Raw genomic sequence first — 7,319 nt, forward strand, 5'->3', positions numbered from 1 at the left:
TGGTTGTTGTGGTGGGTGGTTGTGGTGGTGGTGGTTGTGGTGCTGGGTGGTTGTTGTGGTGGGTGGTTGTGGTGGTGGGTGGTTGTGGTGGAGGGTGGTTGTGGTGGAGGGTGGTTGTGGTGGAGGGTGGTTGTGGTGCTGGATGGTTGTGGTGGTGGGTGGTTGTGGTGGTGGGTGGTTGTGGTGGAGGGTGGTTGTGGTGCTGGGTGGTTGTGGTGGTGGGTGGTTGTGGTGGTGGGTGGTTGTGGTGGTGGGTGGTTGTTGTGGTGGGTGGTTGTGGTGGTGGTGGTTGTGGTGCTGGGTGGTTGTGGTGCTGGGTGGTTGTGGTGGTGGATGGTTCTGGTGGTGGTGGTTGTGGTGGTGGGTGGTTGTGGTGGTGGGTGGTTGTGGTGGTGGGTGGTTGTTGTGGTGGGTGGTTGTGGTGGTGGGTGGTTGTGGTGGTGGTGGTTGTGGTGCTGGGTGGTTGTGGTGCTGGGTGGTTGTGGTGGTGGGTTGTTGGGGTGGTGGGTGGTTGTGGTGTTGGATGGTTGTGGTGGTGGGTGGTTGTGGTGGTGGTGGTTGTGGTGGTGGTGGTTGTGGTGGTGGGTGGTTGTGGTGGTGGTGGTTGTGGTGGTGGTGGTTGTGGTGGTGGGTGGTTGGGGTGGTGGGTGGTTGTGGTGGTGGTGGTTGTGGTGGTGGGTTGTTGGGGTGGTGGGTGGTTGTGGTGGTGGATGGTTGTGGTGCTGGGTGGTTGTGGTGCTGGGTGGTTGTGGTGCTGGGTGGTTGTGGTGCTGGGTGGTTGTGGTGGTGGATGGTTGTGGTGGTGGTGGTTGTGGTGGTGGGTGGTTGTAATGGTGGGTGGTTGTGGTGGTGGGTGGTTGTGGTGGTGGTGGTTGTGGTGGTGGTGGTTGTGGTGGTGGTGGTTGTGGTGGTGGGTGGTTGTGGTGGTGGGTGGTTGTGGTGGTGGGTGGTTGTGGTGCTGGGTGGTTGTGGTGGTGGATGGTTGTGGTGGTGGTGGTTGTGGTGCTGGGTGGTTGTTGTGCTGGGTGGTTGTGGTGGTGGGTGGTTGTGGTGGTGGGTGGTTGTGGTGGTGGGTGGTTGTGGTGGTGGGTGGTTGTGGTGGTGGGTGGTTGTTGTGGTGGTGGGTGGTTGTGGTGGTGGGTGGTTGTGGTGCTGGGTGGTTGTGGTGGTGGTGGTTGTGGTGGTGGGTGGTTGTGGTGCTGGGTGGTTGTTGTGGTGGTTGTTGTGGTGGTGGTGGTTGTGGTGGTGGTGGTTGTTGTGCTGGGTGGTTGTGGTGGTGGGTGGTTGTGGTGGTGGGTGGTTGTGGTGGTGGATGGTTGTGGTGGTGGGTTGTTGGGGTGGTGGGTGGTTGTGGTGCTGGGTGGTTGTGGTGCTGGGTGGTTGTGGTGGTGGGTGGTTGTTGTGGTGGGTGTGGTTGTGGTGGAGGATGGTTGTGGTGGTGGATGGTTGTGGTGGTGGGAGGTTGTGGTGGTGGATGATTGTGGTGGTGGATGGTTGTGGTTCTGGGTGGTTGTGGTGGTGGTGGTGGTTGTGGTGGTGGGTGGTTGAGGTGGTGGGTGGTTGTGGTGGTTGGTGGTTGTGGTGGTGGGTGGTTGTGGTGGTGGGTGGTTGTGGTGGTGGGTGGTTGTGGTGGTGGATGGTTGTGGTGGTGGGTGGTTGTGGTGCTGGGTGGTTGTGGTGGTGGGTGGTTGTGGTGGTGGATGGTTGTGGTGGTGGGTGGTTGTGGTGGAGGATGGTTGTGGTGGTGGGTGGTTGTGGTGGTGAATGGTTGTGGTGGTGGATGGTTGTGGTGGTGGGTGGTTGTGGTGGTGGGTGGTTGTGGTGGTGGGTGGTTGTGGTGGTGGATGGTTGTGGTGGTGGGTGGTTGTGGTGGTGGGTGGTTGTGGTGGTGGATGGTTGTGGTGGTGGGTGGTTATGGTGGAGGATGGTTGTGGTGGTGGATGGTTGTGGTGCTGGGTGGTTGTGGTGGTGGGTGGTTGTGGTGGTGGGTGGTTGTGGTGGTGGATGGTTGTGGTGGTGGGTGGTTGTTGTGGTGGATGGTTGTGGTGGTGGATGGTTGTGGTGGTGGGTGGTTGTGGTGGTGGGAGGTTGTGGTGGTGGTGGTGGGTGGTTGTGGTGGTGGGTGGTTGTGGTGGTGGGAGGTTGTGGTGGTGGGTGGTTGTGGTGGTGGATGGTTGTGGTGGTGGATGGTTGTGGTGGTGGGTGGTTGTGGTGGTGGATGGTTGTGGTGCTGGGTGGTTGTGGTGGTGGGTGGTTGTGGTGGTGGGTGGTTGTAGTGGTGGTGGTTGTTGTGGTGGATGGTTGTGGTGGTTGTGGTGGGTGGTTGTGGTGGTGGGTGGTTGTGGTGGTGGGTGGTTGTGATGGTGGGTGGTTGTGGTGGTGGATGGTTGTGGTGCTGGGTGGTTGTGGTGCTGGGTGGTTGTGGTGGTGGTGGTTGTTGTGGTGGATGGTTGTGGTGGTTGTGGTGGGTGGTTGTGGTGGTGGGTGGTTGTGGTGGTGGGAGGTTGTGGTGGTGGGTGGTTGTGGTGGTGGATGGTTGTGGTGGTTGTGGTGGTTGTGGTGGTGGGTGGTTGTTGTGATGGGTGGTTGTGGTGGTGGATGGTTGTGGTGGTGGATGGTTGTGGTGGTGGGTGGTTGTGGTGGTGGGTGGTTGTGGTGGTGGGTGGTTGTGGTGGTGGGTGGTTGTGGTGGTGGATGGTTGTGGTGGTGGGTGGTTGTGGTGGTGGGTGGTTGTGGTGGTGGGTGGTTGTGGTGGTAGGTGGTTGTGGTGGTGGTGGTTGTGGTGGTGGGTGGTTGTGGTGGTGGGTGGTTGTGGTGGTGGGTGGTTGTGGTGGTGGGTGGTTGTGGTGGTGGGTGGTTGTGGTGGTGGGTGGTTGTGGTGGTGGATGGTTGTGGTGGTGGGTGGTTGTGGTGGTGGGTGGTTGTGGTGGTGGGTAGTTGTGGTGGTGGATGGTTGTGGTGGTGGATGGTTGTGGTGCTGGATGGTTGTGGTGGTGGGTGGTTGTGGTGGTGGGTGGTTGTGGTGGTGGGTGGTTGTGGTGGTGGGTGGTTGTGGTGGTGGGTGGTTGTTGTGGTGGTGGGTGGTTGTGGTGGTGGGTGGTTGTGGTGGTGGATGGTTGTGGTGGTGGATGGTTGGGGTGGTGGGTGGTTGTGGTGGTGGATGGTTGTGGTGGTGGATGGTTGTGGTGGTGGGTGGTTGTGGTGGTGGGTGGTTGTGGTGGTGGTGGGTGGTTGTGGTGGTGGGTGGTTGTGGTGGTGGGTGGTTGTGGTGGTGGGTGGTTGTGGTGGTGGGTGGTTGTGGTGGTGGGTGGTTGTGGTGGTGGATGGTTGTGGTGGAGGGTGGTTGTTGTGGTGGTGGGTGGTTGTGGTGGTGGGTGGTTGTGGTGGTGGATGGTTGTGGTGGTGGGTGGTTGTGGTGGTGGTGGGTGGTTGTGGTGGTGGTGGATGGTTGTGGTGGTGGTGGGTGGTTGGTGGTTGTGGTGGTGGTGGTTGTGGTGGTGGTGGATGGTTGCTGTGGTGGTGGGTGATTGTGGTGGTGGGTGGTTGTGGTGGTGGATGGTTGTGGTGGTGGGTGGTTGTGGTGGTGGTGGGTGGTTGTGGTGGTGGTGGGTGGTTGTGGTGGTGGTGGATGGTTGTGGTGGTGGTGGGTGGTTGGTGGTGGTGGTTGTGGTGGTGGTGGATGGTTGTGGTGGTGGTGGGTGGTTGTGGTGGTGGGTGGTTGTGGTGGTGGTGGGTGGTTGTGGTGGTGGGTGGTTGTGGTGGTGGGTGGTTGTGGTGGTGGTGGTTGTGGTGGTGGTGGTGGTGGTTGTGGTGGTGGTGGATGGTTGTGGTGGTGGTGGGTGGTTGTGGTGGTGGGTAGTTGTGGTGGTGGTGGATGGTTGTGGTGGTGGATGGTTGTGGTGGTGGATGGTTGTGGTGGTGGTGGGTTGTTGTGGTGGTGGGTGGTTGTGGTGGTGGTGGTTGTGGTGGTGGTGGTGGGTGGTTGTTGTGGTGGGTGGTTGTGGTGGAGGGTGGTTGTGGTGGTGGGTGGTTGTGGTGTTGGGTGGTTGTGGTGGTGGTGGTGGGTGGTTGTTGTGGTGGGTGGTTGTTGTGGTGGATGGTTGTGGTGGTGGATGGTTGTGGTGGTGGATGGTTGTGTTGGTGGTGGTTGTGGTGGTGGGTGGTTGTGGTGGTGGTGGGTGGTTGTGGTGGTGGGTGGTTGTGGTGGTGGATGGTTGTGGTGGTGGATGGTTGTGGTGGTGGTGGTTGTGGTGGTGGGTGGTTGTTGTGGTGGTGGGTGGTTGTAGTGGTGGGTGGTTGCGGTGGTGGATGGTTGTGGTGGTGGATGGTTGTGGTGGTGGATGGTTGTGGTGGTGGGTGGTTGTGGTGGTGGATGGTTGTGGTGGTGGGTGGTTGTGGTGGTGGGTGGTTGTGGTGGTGGGTGGTTGTGGTGGTGGGTGGTTGTGGTGGAGGGTGGTTGTTGTGGTGGTGGGTGGTTGTGGTGGTGGTGGTTGTGGTGGTGGTGTTGGGTGGTTGTGGTGGATGGTTGTGGTGGTGGATGGTTGTGGTGGTGGGTGGTTGTGGTGGTGGGTGGTTGTGGTGGTGGGTGGTTGTGGTGGTGGGTGGTTGTGGTGGAGGGTGGTTGTTGTGGTGGAGGGTGGTTGTGGTGGGTGGTTGTTGTGGTGGTGGGTGGTTGTGGTGGGTGGTTGTGGTGGGTGGTTGTTGTGGTGGTGGTTGTGGTGGTGGTGATGGTTGTGGTGGTGGTTGTGGTGGTGGTTGTGGTGGTGGTTGTGGTGGTGGTGATGGTTGTGGTGGTGGTTGTGGTGGTGGTGGTGGTGATGGTTGTGGTGGTGGTGGTGGTGGGTGGATAACCCCCAGCCACCAGCCCGAGGTGGCCACACCTCCCCAGGGGTCATGACACGGGTGGCAAGGTGGTGGTGAATATTCATGACAAAGGCGGCAAAATATTGATAATTTTCATTAAAGTTTTGACAAAAAATCAATAGTTTTGATGTCAGAGATGGCAAAAGGGAACGTACAAGAAACCAGAGACAGAACAAGAAAGATAAAAGGAAGGGTAAGCTTATGTTAGGTCACGTTTGTTAGAAAGATTAAAGCATTTGAGTATATACTGTGAAAGGGAAGAGTCCACAGCAACAAAGCCAGGACTCAAGTTCATGTTGACAAGGTTGTGTATCAGAGCAGAGTCAGCAAGACGGCGTCTGTGTAGAGTAGAGGCAGGAAAGATTATTTTAGAAGACCAATCAATAGGATGATTGGAATCCCTCACATGACAGAAGAGAGCATTGTTAGTGTCTGCAGACTTAACACTTCTCTTGTGTTCTTTAAGTCTGTCATTCAGTGTACGGCCAGCTTCGCCAAAGTATTGGAGAGGACAAGACGAACAGGAAATAGAGTAGACACCAGCAGCATTAGAAGCAGGAGGAGCAGTGTGAACTAGATTGCTACGAAGTGTGTTAGTTTGTCGAAAGGCGAGTTTAATGTCAAGAGGACGAAAGGTATTGGTAAAAGTTTTGAGTTCAGATATGAAGGGAAGGGTTAGTACAGTGCTACTAGTGTTGGAAGCAGGTTTAGGATGAAAGAAATTTCGTTTAGCTTGAGAGTGGGCACAGTTGATGAAATGCAAAGGATAACCAAGGCGAGAGAATGATTTGTAGATAAAGAAAATTTCAGAATCAAGAAACTGAGGGTCGCTGAGGCGTAGAGCGCGGAGGAAGAGAGAGACGAGGACACTTTTCTTAACAGAAGGAGGATGGTAGGAAAATAAGTGAATGTACATGCCACTATGCATGGGTTTACGGTAGACAGAGAAAGAGAACCCGGACACAGAGCTGTGAACGTGAAAATCAGGAAAAGAAATGAGGCAATTAGATTCCCATGCCTCCCTCGTCTCATCACAATCGGCTTGATAATAAATAGTCCAGGACGGACCGAAACGTAGATGAAGTAAAGTGTAAAGTGTGTGGACATAGGCAGGGACACACACTCGAACACTATATCTTGGATTGTAGTAAAATTGAGCCATTTAGAGATAAATCTAAGCTCACGTTGTATGATATGGCAACCTATCTTATTACCATGGATAAATTACCTGAAATCCTTGCACTGTATCCATATTTCGCTTCCAGTAGATAAACGACATATGAGATTCAGAAACAAGTAGTGTATTGTGAGGACTAATAATAAACAGAAGCTCCCCTATGACTCTGTAATATCCCCATTGGTCAAACTATTATGTATTAGCGATAAGACCTACCATTAATGTATGATGACTTACTGTAAATATGTAGCTCTTGTAATAGCACTTTCTCTGTAACTAGCTGACATTGTAACTATAAGGTGTGAAGGATAGATGAAATTGTTTATGTAATAATCTAAGATGAGGTCTGATAAAGACCTTTTGTGCCCTCTGTAATGCTTTTTGCGCTACCGCTCACAGGATGAGTATGGGGTGCACAATAAACTAGCCGCCTCTCGCGGCAACAATATAAAATCGTCGTCTCTTAAATGTTTAGAGTGTGGTTTGGTCAACTTAAGTCATTTATGTTTTTCGGTACGAAGTTTTCATAGTCCTCACTATAGGTTTGTACTTGGGCTTGTTTGACCCAGTACTTAAGAGTACACAGAAAGCTCTGCTTAATACCCAATCTTTATAGGAATTCAAACACGGTGATAATTCCAATCATCATCAGGACTTGGTTGTTCAGGGACGAAGCCTATTGTCGCTTGGTCCCATAATTTGTGTACAGAGGAATCAAGCTTATCCTCAGTCATGTCTCTCAAAGTTTGTGGCTACCGCTGTTCGCCTAGTCACGCAACCGTCACTTAATTTATTTGTTTATGGTCCACAGATGTGGCCTCTTAAGACTCAATACTTGGCCTGTAAGTACTTTACCCCCAGCGAACTGTTGCAGGTTCATTCCCTGCAATTAAATTTGTCCAGTGATGTATATGTGATAGCAATCTGTACCTGTAAGTTCACCAATGTTCGTTTGTTTGTTCAAATCGCTAATCTCCGAAAGTTCTTCATCGATTGCTTTGAAATTTTCACACAACGTTCCATTCGCATCCGAGCGGGTTTTTCTTATACATAATATAGAGGTGTCGAGTCTGTGACGGGAAAAACATGCTTTTTTGACAAATTATTTTTTTTCATGTGTTTTTCACGAGAGGAAATCTTCGAAACCTCTTTACCAATTGCTTTGAAATTTTAACACAACGTTGCATTCGAATAGGCGCGTGTTTTTATATACCTACTATATACACGCCTCACCTGTGACAGGAAAAAACATGCTTTTTTGAAAAACAGCGCCATCTGT

The sequence above is a fragment of the Procambarus clarkii genome, chromosome 3 (assembly GCF_040958095.1).
Source record: "Procambarus clarkii isolate CNS0578487 chromosome 3, FALCON_Pclarkii_2.0, whole genome shotgun sequence".
Classification (NCBI taxonomy): Eukaryota; Metazoa; Arthropoda; class Malacostraca; order Decapoda; family Cambaridae; genus Procambarus; species Procambarus clarkii.